At 44.5% G+C, this 17707-nt stretch overlaps 1 protein-coding gene across 2 annotated transcripts in view; it reads right to left on the reverse strand.

Moving 5' to 3' along the window:
* SCARA5 (scavenger receptor class A member 5) overlaps positions 1-17707 on the reverse strand; it is a 389331-nt gene that overhangs the window by 305181 nt on the left and 66443 nt on the right. Inside the window, exon 1 of one of the 2 annotated variants that reach the window (XM_063441975.1) lies at positions 13901-13943. The exons of the other annotated variant lie outside the window; for it this stretch is intronic. The gene's annotated coding sequence lies outside the window, so the exon portion shown is untranslated. Of the gene's footprint in view, positions 1-13900; positions 13944-17707 lie in introns of those variants that run through there. 2 annotated transcript variants of the gene reach the window in all.

Raw genomic sequence — 17707 nt, forward strand, 5'->3', positions numbered from 1 at the left:
ACAATCCCAACTAATGTAAATGCAAATAGTAGAGAAAAATGCCCAGGCACTACAGCAGTGATCCATTTGTTCTAATAAATGTGCCTGAATCTATTGGTGGGGGCTTGCTGATTGATTTGTCTTCCCTCTTCTTAATTATTCTGGTATGCTATTGCTTTTTTATATATATTTATTGGTGGGTTGTTAGACTTTGGTATCTATATTACTCATTTAGACATTGGTATTCTGGAATCTTTATCATTATTATGTGGACATGTTTTGATTTATTGATATGCATTGCCAACTTTCTGTGGACCTACCTAAATAACATTTTGTTAATATTTACGGTTATGCTCCTTGATTGGATTGTATGCTGAATCTATTGGTGTGCCTGGACATTTTATCTAGTAAATGTTCTTACTACTGATTCATACAAATATCAATAGATTTATATTGGCATATACTGAACATTATATCTGTTATGTGCAGTTTCTCATCTACATTTGGAGTTCTTTAAAACAATTTTTTTTAAAGTTAAATAAATTCATGTTGTATTGGTGTAATCACTATGAAAATGATGCACTCTCCATTAGAGTTTTTTGTGTGTAATTTGATCGTTAACCTTCTTACATCTTAGTTTATGTCATAGAACTCTTTCATATTTTGCCGGACTGCACCTGCTCTTCATTATTCCTCTACTATTAAGAACAGATACCAGTCCTAGAAAGTCATAGGGGACATAACGGAAACATTGATCCATTTTCTAAGAGTAAAACTCCTGTTCTCATACATGGAAAACCTAGATTTGACTGTTATTTGACTATTACAACTATAGTCAACTCTGTCTCATTAAAACTGGGATTTTCAAGAAAGCTCAAGCGTATGTTATTGCGACCTTCCATAGCCAAGCATGACGTAAAAAGGGAGGTTCAGAGATAAATGGATAGATATCCACATTACAACATTGTATGTTTTGGCTGAAGTCTGTCCCAATCATGATCCCGCTTACACTGAGCTCATTCCTGATAGAAATTATGGCTGGAACGGCAGAGTCTATACCAAGACAACAAATACACATGACGCACTACACTCTAGCTGTCTCCAATTATTGCAACACGACGACGGCACATTACAGAAAGCAGATTACGCCTGCATTTAAGGATAGCCATGTGCTTAGAATGTTGGCGAAGAACACACAGAAATGGATATACAGTTTGTATGGTGGTTGTCACAATTGCAACAAGAGTATTCCTGAATCCAGCGAACAAAAGTATATGTCACTTGTGTTAAATGTTTTTTCTAAGTTTCAATTTTTTATACATTTAGATTTATATTGTTACACTCTGATGCCATAACTGTAATCCAAAAAAGCATTATTAGGGCATGCAGATAGATGTATTCGTTTCCATAGATAGATTTGCTTAAGAAAGCTCCAAGATCTTTAGTTTGAAGTTGATGTTGACCCATATACCCATACCTGCAGGACTTTCAGCAACATAAGGAAAAGGGGTTCCCATAGATACCCTTATAAACTATAAATTAGTTATTGAAAGTTGGTGTTAAGTGGCAGAGGCTTCTAGCTGTAGCTGCAGCAAATGGTATTTGAAAATGGCCGGCAATTGCAATATCTGATTTATTCAGAATTTGGGGAAATTTGGGTAAATTCGGCCAAACACCCGATCATCTTAAATTCAACTGAATTTAATTTCAGACTGAACCAAATCTCCCAGTTTACAAACAGCCAGAGGAGTCTCATGATAAATATTCCTTATATATAAAGGTCATTTAAATGGGTCTTTTACCACCATGAATGTATACTTAATACATTAAGCTAAATCCATGAAGTGGGTTAACTTACACAATTGTAAACCTCCGAATTTGGAAATGTTTATAGATCACTGGTGCCCTCTGATGTTTTACATTCTAAAAGCAAAGCATCATTGGATTTGTAGTTCAACACCTGGGGAGCTAATGTTTGGACACCCCAGTTTTAGATGGCATTCTGCAAAAGCAGGAATAACCACAGCTGTAGGGCAGAATTGCAAGGAAGCGAATGTACAAATGTACGTAAGCTCCAGTAGCAACAAAAACATACAAATGTGGGGGTGATGTTATAAATTCTTCTAGACCAAAGTTGTCCAGAATTGGCCCTCCAACAATTGAACTTCAAATCCCAGAACTCCCTGCCAACATATTCTGAGAAATGTTGTACAACAGCAGCCTAAGGTCCAATACTGGACTCTGTAATGGGAATGTTGACAGCCCTTTCCATAGTGTTTTTGTTAAGAGGAAACTGGGGTGTTTTGCAACATTTACTGGAAAACATATTTCAGTTTCTCCTGGTTACAGCGAGAACCTACAGTAACAGATATAGATTATACAAACAAATTGTTGTCCTGCATATTTCTCTTTACACAGCTGCAGCTTCTAGCATTACATAAAGTTTGGGAGTGGGCGTCTCAGGTTTCCTTTCGCCAAATTGCTGTTTTCTCAGAGGGATCGATATAAGTGTAAAAGTCAAGCAAACATTGTAGCTCTCCTTATTACAAAAAGTCGTCTGCATCTGTTTAGAACCAGAAAATTACCTGGGCAATAAGAAAACACAAAGCTTTCTGGTAGTAATGATAAACAGACAGACACCACACATTAAATACATCCTCAGACCATCTGGGGAGCATCACATGATCATCCCATCACCTCTCACTGCCGCTAAGTTGATCCAGGGACACAAACGATGAGATTCAACAAACATTAGATTCTATAAAGTTCTTGGATTCGGTCTCCAAGAAACTAAAAGCTACAAATAAAAAATAAAAATTATAATTGTATCATTTAGTGTGGGTTGGGAGTACCCAGTATTCCAAACAGTTCCATTTTGCTTGATTTAATCTACTGGATTTTTTTTTTGCTAATTACCTTCATTGTAAAGTCTGCAGGCAAGCTGTCATAGATAGTGAATGCAAGAAATACAGACCTTACAAGTATCCAAAAAATGAGGAGCTATTAAGTAGAAACTTAATGCAAAAATTCTGACCAAATGTTAGAGAATGAATCAGCTAGAGGCCCGGGTTAACATTCTCTACATCTTTGTAAAATAGTTTTTATTGAAAGATTTAACATTTTACAATAAAATGAACAATCAATATGAAGCAAGTAAAATATTGATACAACAAACAAACCCGGGTATAACGTAATAGATAATTATCCGGAAATAGTAAATTATAAAAAAAAATCTATTGTAGAATATTTTCTCTACCATTATATGCATGAACACAGGATTTAAAGGGCTCTTCCACTCCTAGGATTTTACTTATCACTATCAGGGTTATTTATTAACCCCTTAAGGACACATGCATGACATGTGTGACATGTCATGATTCCCTTTCATTCCAGAAGTTTGGTCCTTAAGGGGTTAAGATGACTTGGTACCGAATGGGGCAATTCAGACTGCAACATCCAGATACTGTTCATGCAGTTCAACAATTAATGGATTTTTTAAATCAGGGTCTGAATCTGGTCTTCATTTCAGGGAGACCGAACACTGCCAGGTGGCTGACACATGGGCCGAATGCAGGTCTGGATTTAAAAACAATCTAACTTGATTGCTGGTTGGCAGCACTAGCAGCCAGCTATCAAATACGGTAGTTAAGCACCTGTGGCAGTACAAGGGTTCCTTTTGTGACTACTGATTAGCAAAAAACAAGTCAATGATAAGTTGAAACTTTCGATTTATCTTTGGACACCACAATTCCTGTGCTTGAAATTGGTTCAGATGCAGATATTACTGCTATTCCAGAGGTATCTGAACTAATTTTACGAATCGGTCACGCTGACCGAATGCAGAACACAAATGGCTTTAGTAAATCGACAAGTTGCCAATGAGGTCGGAATTTGGTTATTTTCAGTTTAGTGAAAAACCAGGTATATTTAACGTGTACTTGTAAGGTGTGACAATTTAAATTAAATGTTAAAATCACCACTGTAGCGGAGAGCTAGTTATAGCAGGGTTTCTTCTCCGCTGGTTACTCCAAACAGCTGCTCAGGAACAAATAGGAGAATTCAAGAAGGCAGGTATCAGCCTAAGACAATCCACGAATATCCCATCACCCTTCCCAATAACTGGACAATAGTGATGTCCCAAACGGTTCGCTGGCAAATAGTTCCTGGCGAACATAGCATGTTCGCGCTCGCCACCGCGGGTGAACACATGCGATGTTCGGTCCGCCCCCTATTCTTTATCATTGAGTAAACTTTGACCCTGTACCTCACAGTCAGCAGACACATTCCAGCCAATCAGCAGCACACCCTCCTTAGCAGACCCTCCCACCTACTGGAAAGCATCCATTTTAGATTCATTCGGAAGCTGCAACCATTTTATTTATTTTATTCTTTTTTTTTTTAGTGCATATAAATGTTACAAGCAGATACTCCCCCCAGACACTCTGTATTACTGCAGATACTCCCCCCAGACACTCTGTGTTACTGCAGATACTCCCTCCAGACACTCTGTGTTACTGCAAATACTCCCTCCAGACACTCTGTGTTACTGCAAATACTCCCTCCAGACACTCTGTGTTACTGCAGATACTCCCTCCAGACACGCTGTGTTTCTGCAGATACTCCCCCCGGACACTCTGTATTACTGCAGATACTCCCCCCAGACACGCTGTGTAATTGCAGATACTCCCCCCAGACACTCTGTGTTACTGCAGATACCCCACCCAGACACCCTGTATTACTGCAGATACTCGCCCCAGACACTCTGTGTTACTGCAGATACTCCCTCCAGACACCCTGTGTTACTGCAGATACTCCCTCCAGACACCCTGTGTAACTGCAGATACTCCCTCCAGACACTCTGTGTTACTGCAGATACTCCCCCCAGACACCCTGTATTACTGCAGATACTCCCCCCAGACACTCTGTGTTACTGCAGATACTCCCCCAGACACTCTGTGTTTCTGCAGATACTCCCTCCAGACACTCTGTGTTACTGCAGATACTCCCGCCAGACACTCTGTGTTACTGCAGATACTCCCCCCAGACACTCTGTGTTACTGAAGATACTCCCTCCAGACACTATGTGTTACTGCAGATACTCCCTCCAGACACTCTGTGTTACTGCAGATACTCCCGCCAGACACTCTGTGTTACTGCAGATACTCCCTCCAGACACCCTGTGTTGCTGCAGATACTCCCGCCAGACACTCTGTTACTACAGATACTCCCTCCGGACACCCTGTGTTACTGCAGATACTCCCTCCACACACCCTGTGTTACTGCAGATACTCCCTCCAGACACTCTGTGTTACTGCAGATACTCCCTCCACACACCCTGTGTTACTGCAGATACTCCCTCCAGACACCTTGTGTAACTGCAGATACTCCCTCCAGACACTCTGTGTTACTGCAGATACTCCCCCCAGACACCCTGTATTACTGCAGATACTCCCCCCAGACACTATGTGTTACTGCAGATACTCCCCCCAGACACTCTGTGTTACTGCAGATACTCCCTCCAGACACTCTGTGTTACTGCAGATACTCCCACCAGACACTCTGTGTTACTGCAGATACTCCCCCCAGACACTCTGTGTTACTGAAGATACTCCCTCCAGACACTATGTGTTACTGCAGATACTCCCTCCAGACACCCTGTGTTGCTGCTGATACTCCCGCCAGACACTCTGTTACTGCAGATACTCCCTCCAGACACCCCGTGTTACTGCAGATACTCCCTCCACACACCCTGTGTTACTGCAGATACTCCCTCCAGACACTCTGTGTTACTGCAGATACTCCCTCCACACACCCTGTGTTACTGCAGATACTCCCTCCAGACACTCTGTGTTACTGCAGATACTCCCTCCACACACCCTGTGTTACTGCAGATACTCCCTCCAGACACCCTGTGTTACTTAAGATACTCCCTCCAGACACTCTGTGTTACTGCAGATACTCCCTCCAGACACTCTGTGTTACTGCAGATACTTCCTCCAGACACCCTGTGTTACTGCAGATACTCCCTCCAGACACCCTGTGTTACTGTACATACTCCCTCCAGACACTCTGTGTTACTGCAGATACTCCCTCCAGACACCCTGTGTTACTGCAGATACTCCCCCCAGACACCCTGTGTTACTGCAGATACTCACTCCAGACACTGTGTTACTTCAGATACTCCCTCCAGACACCCTGTGTAACTGCAGATACTCCCTCCAGACACTCTGTGTTACTGCAGATACTCCCCCCAGACACCCTGTATTACTGCAGATACTCCCCCCAGACACTCTGTGTTACTGCAGATACTCCCCCAGACACTCTGTGTTACTGCAGATACTCCCTCCAGACACTCTGTGTTACTGCAGATACTCCCGCCAGACACTCTGTGTTACTGCAGATACTCCCCCCAGACACTCTGTGTTACTGAAGATACTCCCTCCAGACACTATGTGTTACTGCAGATACTCCCTCCAGACACTCTGTGTTACTGCAGATACTCCCGCCAGACACTCTGTGTTACTGCAGATACTCCCTCCAGACACCCTGTGTTGCTGCAGATACTCCCGCCAGACACTCTGTTACTACAGATACTCCCTCCAGACACCCTGTGTTACTGCAGATACTCCCTCCACACACCCTGTGTTACTGCAGATACTCCCTCCAGACACTCTGTGTTACTGCAGATACTCCCTCCACACACCCTGTGTTACTGCAGATACTCCCTCCAGACACCTTGTGTAACTGCAGATACTCCCTCCAGACACTCTGTGTTACTGCAGATACTCCCCCCAGACACCCTGTATTACTGCAGATACTCCCCCCAGACACTATGTGTTACTGCAGATACTCCCCCCAGACACTCTGTGTTACTGCAGATACTCCCTCCAGACACTCTGTGTTACTGCAGATACTCCCACCAGACACTCTGTGTTACTGCAGATACTCCCCCCAGACACTCTGTGTTACTGAAGATACTCCCTCCAGACACTATGTGTTACTGCAGATACTCCCTCCAGACACCCTGTGTTGCTGCTGATACTCCCGCCAGACACTCTGTTACTGCAGATACTCCCTCCAGACACCCCGTGTTACTGCAGATACTCCCTCCACACACCCTGTGTTACTGCAGATACTCCCTCCAGACACTCTGTGTTACTGCAGATACTCCCTCCACACACCCTGTGTTACTGCAGATACTCCCTCCAGACACTCTGTGTTACTGCAGATACTCCCTCCACACACCCTGTGTTACTGCAGATACTCCCTCCAGACACCCTGTGTTACTTAAGATACTCCCTCCAGACACTCTGTGTTACTGCAGATACTCCCTCCAGACACTCTGTGTTACTGCAGATACTTCCTCCAGACACCCTGTGTTACTGCAGATACTCCCTCCAGACACCCTGTGTTACTGCAGATACTCCCTCCAGACACCCTGTGTTACTGCAGATACTCCCCCCAGACACCCTGTGTTACTGCAGATACTCACTCCAGACACTGTGTTACTTCAGATACTCCCTCCAGATAGCCTGTGTTACTGCAGATACTCCCTCCAGACACTCTGTGTTACTGCAGATACTCCCTCCAGACACCCTGTGTTACTGCAGATACTCCCTCCAGACACTCTGTGTTACTGCAGATACTCCTTCCAGACACCCTGTGTTACTGCAGATACTCCCTCCAGACACCCTGTGTTACTGCAGATGCTCCCTCCAGACACTCTGTGTTACTGCAGATACTCCCTCCAGACACTCTGTGTTACTGCAGATACTCCCTCCAGACACTTTGTGTTACTGCAGATACTCCCTCCAGACATCCTGTGTTACTGCAGGTACTCCCACCATACACTCTGTGTTACTGCAGATACTCCTTCCAGACACTCTGTGTTACTGCAGATACTCCCTCCAGACACCCTGTGTTACTGCAGATACTCCGTCCAGACACCCTGTGTTACTGCAGATACTCCCTCCAGACACTCTGTATTACTGCAGATACTACCCCAGACACTGACACAGGGCAGAATAGGGACTGTTTCCCCTACATAGGGTCACTTGGCAGATATGGATTGACACCTATCCTAAGGATCCCTGATACACACTGACACAGAGCAGAATAGGGACTGTTCCCCCTACATAGGGTCACTTGGCAGATATGGATTGACACATGTCCTCAGGGACCCCGATACACACTGATGGGGACACCTACTGTCCTCCCCCCGCCCCCACCCCTGCGCGGTGGGTGGGGGCCATAAATCACAATGGGGGACCTACTGTCCTCCCCCCGCCCACACCCCTGCACGGTGGGTGGGGGCCATAAAAAAATTAGGGAGGGGGCCTACTGTCCTTCCCCCCGGCCCCCACCCCTGCGCGGTGGGTGGGGGCCATAAATCACAATGGAGGAGGACCTACTGTCCTCCCCCTGCCCTCACCCCTGCACGGTGGGTGGGGGCCATAAAAATAATGAGGTGGGGACCTACTGTCCTCTCCCCCATCCCCACCCCTCCGCGGTGGGTGGGGGCCATAAATCAGAATGGGGGGATGACCTACTGTCCTCCCCCCACCCCCACCCCTGCGCGGTGGGTGGGGGCAATAAAAAATAATGATAAAAATAAGGGGGGGAGCTACTGTCCCCCCCCAGCCCCCACCCCTGAGTGGTGGGTGGGGGCCCTAAATAAAAATCCCCCCCCACCCCAATCAAAGTTGACTAGGGGTCCCCAAGCCTCTAGTCACCCACCCCCCACCCCAAAAGAAGTTACCCCCTACCTACCCTCCTCACCCTAAAAAATAGTGAGGGGGGAATAAAATAACTAACCTGTAAAGAAAAATTCAACTTACCATTTGACGTCTTCTTTTTTTCTAAAATCTTCTTTTTTTAGCCCCCAAAAGGGCAAATAAAAAGCCATAAGAACCGACGCAATTTAAAAAAAAAAAAACGAGCGCAAAAAAAATTAATCCATCTTCACCCATGGAGGGCTCCGCGCAGACTGAGCTCTGCAGGGCGGGGGAAGGCTTATAAAGCCTTGCCACGCCCTGCAATTAGGCTAAGAACACTCTGATTGGCTGGTTTAAGCCTATGAGAGTGCTCTTTATCATTTTACACACGTGGGGAATTTTTATTTAGGGCCCCCACCCACCACTCAGGGGTTGGGGCTGGGAGGGGACAGTAGGTCCCCCCTTATTGATTTTTTTAGGGCCCCCACCCACCGTTCAGGGGTGGGGGGCAGGGGGGGAGGACAGTAGGTCCCTCCCTCATTATTTTTATTGCCCCCACCCACCGCGCAGGGGTGGGGGCCGGGGGGGAGGACAGTAGGTCCCTCCCCCTCATTATTTTTATGGCCTTCACCCACCGCGCAGGGGTGGGGGCGGGGGGAGGACAGTAGGTCCTCCCCCCATTGTGATTTATGGCCCCCACCCACCGCGCAGGGGTGGGGGCCGGGGGGAGGACAGTAGGTCCCCACCCTCATTATTTTTATGGCCCCCACCCACAACGCAGGGGTGGGGGCGGGGGGAGGACAGTAGGTTCCCCCCCCCAGTGTGTATCAGGGTCCCTGAGGACAGGTGTCAATCCATATCTGCCAAGTGACCCTATGTAGAGGGAACAGTCCCTATTCTGCTCTGTGTCAGTGTGTATCAGGGATCCTTAGGACAGGTGTCAATCCATATCTGCCAAGTGACCCTATGTAGAGGGAACAGTCCCTATTCCGCTCTGTGTCAGTGTATATCAGGGATCCTTAGAATAGATGTCAATCCATATCTGCCAAGTGACCCTATGTAGGGGGAACAGTCCCTATTCTGCTCTGTGTCAGTGTGTATCAGGGATCCTTAGAATAGGTGTCAATCTATATCTGCCAAGTGACCCTATGTAGGGGGAACAGTCCCTATTCTGCTCTGTGTCAGTGTGTATCAGGGTCTCTGAGGACAGGTGTCAATCCATATCTGCAAAGTGACCCTATGTAGGGGGAACAGTCCCTATTCTGCTCTGTGTCAGTGTGTATCAGGGATCCTTAGGATAGGTGTCAATCCATATCTGCCAAGTGACCCTATGCAGGGGGAACAGTCCCTATTCTGCTCTGTGTCAGTGTGTATCAAGGATCCTTAGGATAGGTGTCAATCCATATCTGCCAAGTGACCCTATGTAGGGGGAACAGTCCCTATTCTGCTCTGTGTCAGTGTGTATCAGGGGTTTTGAGGACAGGTGTCAATCCATATCTGCCAAGTGACCCTATGTAGGAGGAACAGTCCCTATTCTGCTCTGTGTCAGTGTGTATCAGGGATCCTTAGGATAGGCGTCAATCCATATCTGCCAAGTGACCCTATGTAGGGGGAACAGTCCATATTCTGCTCTGTGTCAGTGTCTGAATTGGATTGTGAAACCATTTTTACATCTTTATATACATTTAAAAGAAGTCAAAGTATTTCATAAAAAAAAAATGTTAACACAAGTTATAGCTGATTGTCAGTGACTTAGTGACTTAATTTCAACTGTTTCCTATTCCTATTAACACTGCTTATAATAGGAATCCCTGGGTTCCCATAGTCCCCCCTCACTGAACGTGTGGCTAAGTAAGAAATTACACACTTCCTTCTAACCATACCAGTTCATAAATGCGATAGGGCGAAATGTTAAGTTGACACTCTCAGCCAATCATGGCCACCTGTTGCTGCTCAGACTGATTCTTCCTCATTAACCCAACCATCAGAGAGGGGATGGGGCTGATGTGACTCTCGTTTAGCATTTGAACCTTAAAAAAACTGTTTTAACAGTGAATGCAAGAATGGGGCTAGGGGACTCCAGTCACCATAACCAACTACATGAGATGAATTAGATACAGTGCACACAGTGACCCTTTAACGGTTTGCCTTTGAGGGGCTTGCCTAAATGATCAGCTGGCTCGTGGTTAATAAAGGAGATCTTGCTATAAGATCCTGCCCAACCGGAATTCAGAAATTGTCATGCCACAAAGAATATTCTCAAGCCTGCATGAGTCCATAGCCTTGAATTTATGGCCTGCTTTTAATTCTTAGAAATAAAGAAATAGTTTTACAATGACACTTTTGTTATTGTTTAAATGACTATTGAATGTGATGCTTTATCACCCTGGTGAGGTCCTCAAAGACGAAACGCATCTGTTACTTTGTATTTAAAGCGACTGCATTAACAATATCTACACTAAGCTGCAAACAGAGGAGAAGAGATGGATTTGTAATGAACATATTGCAATGTGAAATAAAGGGTGACATGGGGTAGAGTTATAGTCGTGTAACAATGCAGTAGGCATTTCATTCTGACCAGTTAGATCAATCTTCATTTTTAGACAAACATAAAAACGGAGAACAAAAATTATCCTAACTGAGAGTTTTCCAGATGATAATTTTTTTTCCTAAATCCTGCAATTTGCTGTTTAATTGATAAACCCCATGTGTGTTCATCATGAACCCATCCCAGCGTATGATAGTAATTTGCTTGTACTTTACACAGTTTAATGTATGCAGGAGATAAGCCAGTAGTATCTCAATGTTCCTGGCTTTATACATGTATTTCGAACACCAAAACAATATTCCGTCCCAGCCCAGAGGTTTGATTCTGTGACAGGTTTTTGGCAATTTAATGTGATGTTTGTGAATTGTGGTTATCTCGTCAAATAAATACTGAGGGTTGGAAATGTTGATTTATTTTATATTTAATGAAGTGATCTGAATCGTTATTTTATTACTTTTATTAATATAGCTGGATGGATAAACTGTTGGCTAAAAGGATGAATAAAAGGTTCCACCCAGAAGAAGAAAACAGAAAATATGGTACTTTTTAGCTGCTATAGAATATCCATCCCATTTGGAATGGAGGAGATCATATTTAAGAAATCAAATAAATAAAAAGCCGATGGGGTTCAACATGACTCCCATATTGTTATAATGGAGGATTTAAACCTGACATGCAGAAGGTGGGGGCATGTTTGGTAAATATTTAAAAGTAGAGATTGGGCTACCATTGCTGCCAAGTCGTTAGAGAAGGGGGGAAATAGTCCTCTTCTTGCCCCCACAGGTTAGGACCTAGTGTTCCCCTCTGACCCCTACCCAAGAACGGCGGCTGCGGGTACGATATTAAAAATCAGGTGAGGACCTAATGTCATGGCCCTTACCCATGGGCAACAGGTTGGGGCCTAATAGTATTATTCATGGATAAGGACCTAATGTACCCCCCACACATATGCATCATTTTATTAATAATCAGTGGGGAGGACCTTGTGTCCCCTCCCATCCCTGCCTCATTGGGGTCCTTGTGCACCATCCAAAATAATGGTATGGCCCCTTGCCTCCCAGTTCTCCAATCCCCTACCCACTCCCCAATAAAAATATAAGTTACCCTACCAACCCCTTCCCTCACCCTAATAATAAAGAGGAAGGTAACTAAACTAAAACCTGTCTAAAAAAAAAATATATACTCACCTTTAGAAGTACTCTTTCTTCTAATTCTCCTTATCTTAAGCCTCCAAAAAGGCCAAGTTAAAATCCAGAAATCTCTATGCAACAATTTAAATAAAAACTAATCAAATAAAACAAAAAATAAAAACCGCATCACAATAAAAGAGTAATCAATCTTCACCCAAGGAGGGTTCACCGGTGACTAGCGGCCCTTTTAGGCTTTACCACACCATATCACCTATTGCAAACCGTGGGAAAATTTCCCACACTTCGCAATGTTAGATTTGGTTGCTAATTAGTAAGCCAACCAGAGCGCTCTGCCAGCCAAGTTTCAAGAGAACGATTCAAGAGATTGTTTTGCAATAGCTGAATATAAGAAGTGTCCCCACCTAATGCCCATGGGATGGGGCCTTTTCTTGCAAATGGACAGCAATGGCAGAGGGGTCGTAGGGAGGTTTAAAACCTCCTTTGTGGTAATATGGTGATCTCATCGTCCTTCTGTTTAGAGAACCCTTGTTGCTGCTACAAGTATTCCTTTCTGGTTTTATCTTTGGGTTCAGAGGAATCAAGTTGCTCTCTGCATGTTGGTCTTAGACTCACAAGCTCTCTGTAGATGGAATCACATGGTTTAGCAGGGAGTAGCATAAGAGAGCAATCAACTGTCTGCGTGTGGGTAGCTGTGAGTGGTATGTGCAGCAGTGTGAGTAGCTGTGAGTGATACGTTTGGGCCGCTATGAATGTTATGTGCGGCAATATGTGATGTGTGGAAAATTTATGTGGGAAGTAGTAAAATTTCCATTTCGTACAAGATGGGAAGGGAGATTCATGTTAGCTCCCCCTCAGCCTAATATAGCTGGGGGGTGGGGGAGTAAGGCGCTGTAGTGAGGGATTAAAGGCAGCAGGAAGGGATGTGGGCTGTAGTGGGGGGACAGTGGCATAGTAGTAGGTTAGGGGCAGTATTGTGGTGTTTAGGACCTGTAGTGGGGAAATGGGGGCTGTATTAGGTGGGACAGGGGCTCTATTGGAGGGGGGAGGTTAGGACCTGCAGTGGGGGGGGGGGGGGGGGCTGTATTCAGGGAGTTAGTGGCAAAAGTGTGGGGTTAAAACCTGTAGTGTAGAGGTTTGTGGCAGTATTGGGTTAGGGGAAGCACAGTTATGCTGGGGGTTTGTCGCAGTATTGGGTTAGGGGCAGTATTGGGTGTGTGTTTATGTGTACATTTTATATGTCCGGCTCTCCATTCCTACCTCAGTATACAGTGTGATTCTGACACCTTCTTTAGAAATTGCAATATCCTGTGAACTTGAAAGTGACAGTAACTCCTAAGCACAGTTATGCTGGGGGTTAGTCGGGGTGGAGCAGTATTGTGTTAGGACCTATAGTGGGGTGTTAGGGAGCTTAGGACTTTAGGGGATGGTTTAAATAAATATATTTATGTGTGTGTATATATAAATTTAAACAAAAAAATTAATTATTTTTCCCCCTTCCTGAGACTTACCTTGGACAGGAAGGGGGAATCTGGCTCTCTGGTGGTCCGGTGGGAAATGCAGCACCTTCCGGCTGGTGCCCGGAAATGCATCAGAGCGTTGGTGTGGTAACTCATGGCAACACTCTAATACAGTTTCGGCGGGCAGTGTGACACAGCGCCGGGCGGCTCATTCGCTCTTTTTGCTCTGTCCGGGCGGCTCATTCCCTCTTTTCGCTCTGTCCTCAGTGCCGTACGGCGTGGATGCTGCCACGGCACATGTAGAAGCACTACATGAAGTGGCACCCCTAACAAATGTGCACCCTAGGCCGGCTCCTACTTTGCCTATAGATGGCGTCGGCCTTGGGGACGCTGCTTTGGTTTGGGGTTCTAGAGTTGCGGTGTAGTACGAAGACCTATGAACGGCCACTTAGCTTTATGTTGGAATCAACAACAATAAATTTGCTACAATAAACGAGACTGAAACTAAACCCAAAACATGTTTATACCCCTTTTTAGTGATGGCTGACTTTAATGGGTTCAGTTTAATTTGTCTGCCTTGGAGATTGCTAGATATTACCTTTTTAGTTTCTGGTTTCATGGTGCCAGAGAAATCACAGAATTCCTGCCAGTGCCTTGTTAAGCAAATGAAGTGTAAATGTTTTATAAAGATATTGAGTGCAAATCAAAGCCTATCTGGCTGTAATCTCGAGGACCAAATTAAGGGATATTGACAGCAGTAGTATCTATGAGAAAACACAGAGCTACGTTTTTATTTATTTATAAAATAATTTCCACTTTAAAAGGTTTTCCATGCTCAAAAGTATTGTATATATATATTTAATCGAACTGCAAATCCAGAAAATAATAAGCCAAACAGCACATTATAATTCGTTGATTGGTGGTATTTTTTCTCTGCAAGACATTTTTCCCGAATGTCATGAATCTGAGTCTGAAAAGAACCAGACCACGAGCTAACTAAAAGCAAAAATATTAACATTGTACTCTCTAAAGCTTTAAGTGTGGATTAGGCTTGTAGGCATATTAACTACTGATCGCTTAATTCAGATGTCTCGAATGTATGATATCAAGATGTACTGGGCTAATAAGGAGCTAAGATATATCCAAGATATACAATGTTAGTAAATAGCTATATCCCAGATAAACAGGGTTAGTAAATAGCTATATCCCAGATAAACAGGGTTAGTAAATAGCTATATCCCAGATATACAGGGTTAGTAAATAGCTATATCCCAGATATACAGGGTTAGTAAAGAGCTATATCCCAGATATACAGGGTTAGTAAATAGCTATATCCCAGATAAACAGGGTTAGTAAATAGCTATATCCCAGATATACAGGGTTAGTAAATAGCTATATCCCAGATATACAGGGTTAGTAAATAGCTATATCCCAGATATACAGGGTTAGTAAATAGCTGTATCCCAGGTATACAGGGTTAGTAAATAGCTATATCCCAGATATACAGGGTTAGTAAATAGCTATATCCTAGATATACAGGGTTAGTAAATAGCTATTGTGACAGACCCCTTTTGGGTGTAACAGATACCATCTCGGAGAATTGCCGTTGCATATGGATTATTGTGGATTTCGGGTACTTGTGGATCCGTACGGTATACATCGCCACGTGGAGAGAACAATGGGTCGCGGCCATTTTGACCGCATGGACTAATGACCGAACTTTCCACACGACGAATTCCGACCTTACCAACGACGTACGCCCATGCTAGTCGACGGATCCAAAGTACCGAACTAAAGACACCCGGTCCAACAGAGAGTTTTCGTTTATCTTGTATAGTTTTTGAGTAATTGGTGCAAACGTGTATCTGGCGAACGGCCCAACCGATCTAGGGGATTTTCACGTATATTGTTCTCCTAGATCTCCGTTCCCTAATACACGTAGCACAATGTATTTTCGTTGCATATTGTGTGGATTATATAAACTTGTAATAATGGTATAATATTCTGCTCGGTACAGTGGGAGTGACTCCCACTGTAAATGTATTATCTCCTCCGGATACGGGGAGGAGTTGTTGTACGGCATAAAAGCCCGAGTTACCGAATAAACATTATTCCTACTTTGACCCTCAACACAGAGTCTCGTCTCGTGCTTGGAGGGGATGATTATTACTTGGATGTCGTAATTATGGGGAACCTGTTATGCTGTAGCTAACTTCGTGCTTGGGGGAAAGGACACCTTCTCAGCGGCGTAAACCCCTACTACACCGGGGTGCCGCTACAGCTATATCCCAGATATACAGGGTTAGTAAATAGCTATATCCCAGATATACAGGTGTGACGAGAGCAATCTCGCCACATTGCATTGGAGAAGCCTGGTTGCCCGCCTGCTCCCTTTGGACTATGGACCAGACTTTAAAAAAACGTTATTTTCCCTGCCTTTCTGCCAGGGTGTTCGGTAGATTTTATCTACCGAACAAACTGCCGAATGCGCAACCACCTGGGAGCTGGAGTGTGCTGCCAATTTACCTCACTGAAGCTGCGGTTAACCGCAGCTTAATTGACGAATGCAGGGTGGTCTTTGTTCGTTTGCTGAACACGTGGCGGCGACCATTCTAAAAGTCCCGAACGGCCAGCGTTGTTCAGCGCTTAAACCATGGAACTAAAAACGGACACTTAATTGCGCGAACACCGCTGAGCCGTCCGCCTCCTTGTTCTTAATCGTACAGATTTAACCGAACACATGTTCATTCGGTACTTTTGTTATGTGAATGTGTTAACCCAGATAGTTATGCCATGGAGCCTATTCGTGTAATTAAAGACTTTGGCTCCATGGCAATTGAACTGTGTGAATAGGATCTGAGCGCTATTCGGTAGTTTTGTGCGCTCAGATCCCAGCTATCTGGGGATATGTGACATGTCTGTGTTTTATGTATAAAATGTGACTTTGTGTACTTTAAGGTGTTTTACTGTCTTTGTGTCCCCACGTGTATAATGGTGCTTTGCTTCTGTCCTGGGAGATAATTGCATTACTTCCCAATTATCTCCAGGATAGAGGGAGGGAATCAGGATGCATTGTGGGGATGTTTTACTTCTGTGTGTCTGTAATTGGTGTATGTCTGTCCCTTGTCACAGTCTCCCATCTGGTCCCCTAGGGGAGTGTCCACTAGGTGGGAGACCTGCATAAATACTGGGCGGGTAGCCCTGAATAAATCAGACCACTGCTTGACCCTCAACACGGAGACTTGTCTCGTTCTTGGGGGGATTCACTGTATGCTGTTAGAGACTGATTGCCAGGAGTGTAAGCCGCTTGGGAGCTTTTCCTGTTCGTCTGCTAGCAGCTATTTGTGAGGTTCCAGTTCGGGAGTTTGGAGTGCTCCTTTGTATGCAGTTCAGGAGTTTGGTGCATTCCCTTGTATACAATTCGGGAGTTTGGTGTTCTACAGTAGCTGTGCCTGCCTCTGAAAGGGGAATATCGCCTAAATGGATTTTAACCCCTTGTGTGCTGAAACGGTCCGTTACAACAGGGTTAGTAAATAGCTCTATCCCAGATATCCAGGGTTAGTAAAGAGCTATATCCCAGATATCCAGGGTTAGTACAGAGCTGTATCCCAGATATCCAGGGTTAGTACAGAGCTGTATCCCAGATATACAGGGTTAGTAAATACCTATATACCAGATATACAGGCAGGGTCGGTGCAAGAATTTTTGCCACCCTAGGCAAAAGAAAAATCTGCCACCCCCCATATGCTCTGCCCATCATGTGACATCACAATGCCCCACCCATATGATTTGCCATATGAACCAATGCCAGTACTGCACAGTGCTGTTTACATTAAAAAGCCTTCAGGGACAGGCTAT

Source organism: Pelobates fuscus, chromosome 2, assembly GCF_036172605.1.
Source record: "Pelobates fuscus isolate aPelFus1 chromosome 2, aPelFus1.pri, whole genome shotgun sequence".
Taxonomy (NCBI): Eukaryota; Metazoa; Chordata; class Amphibia; order Anura; family Pelobatidae; genus Pelobates; species Pelobates fuscus.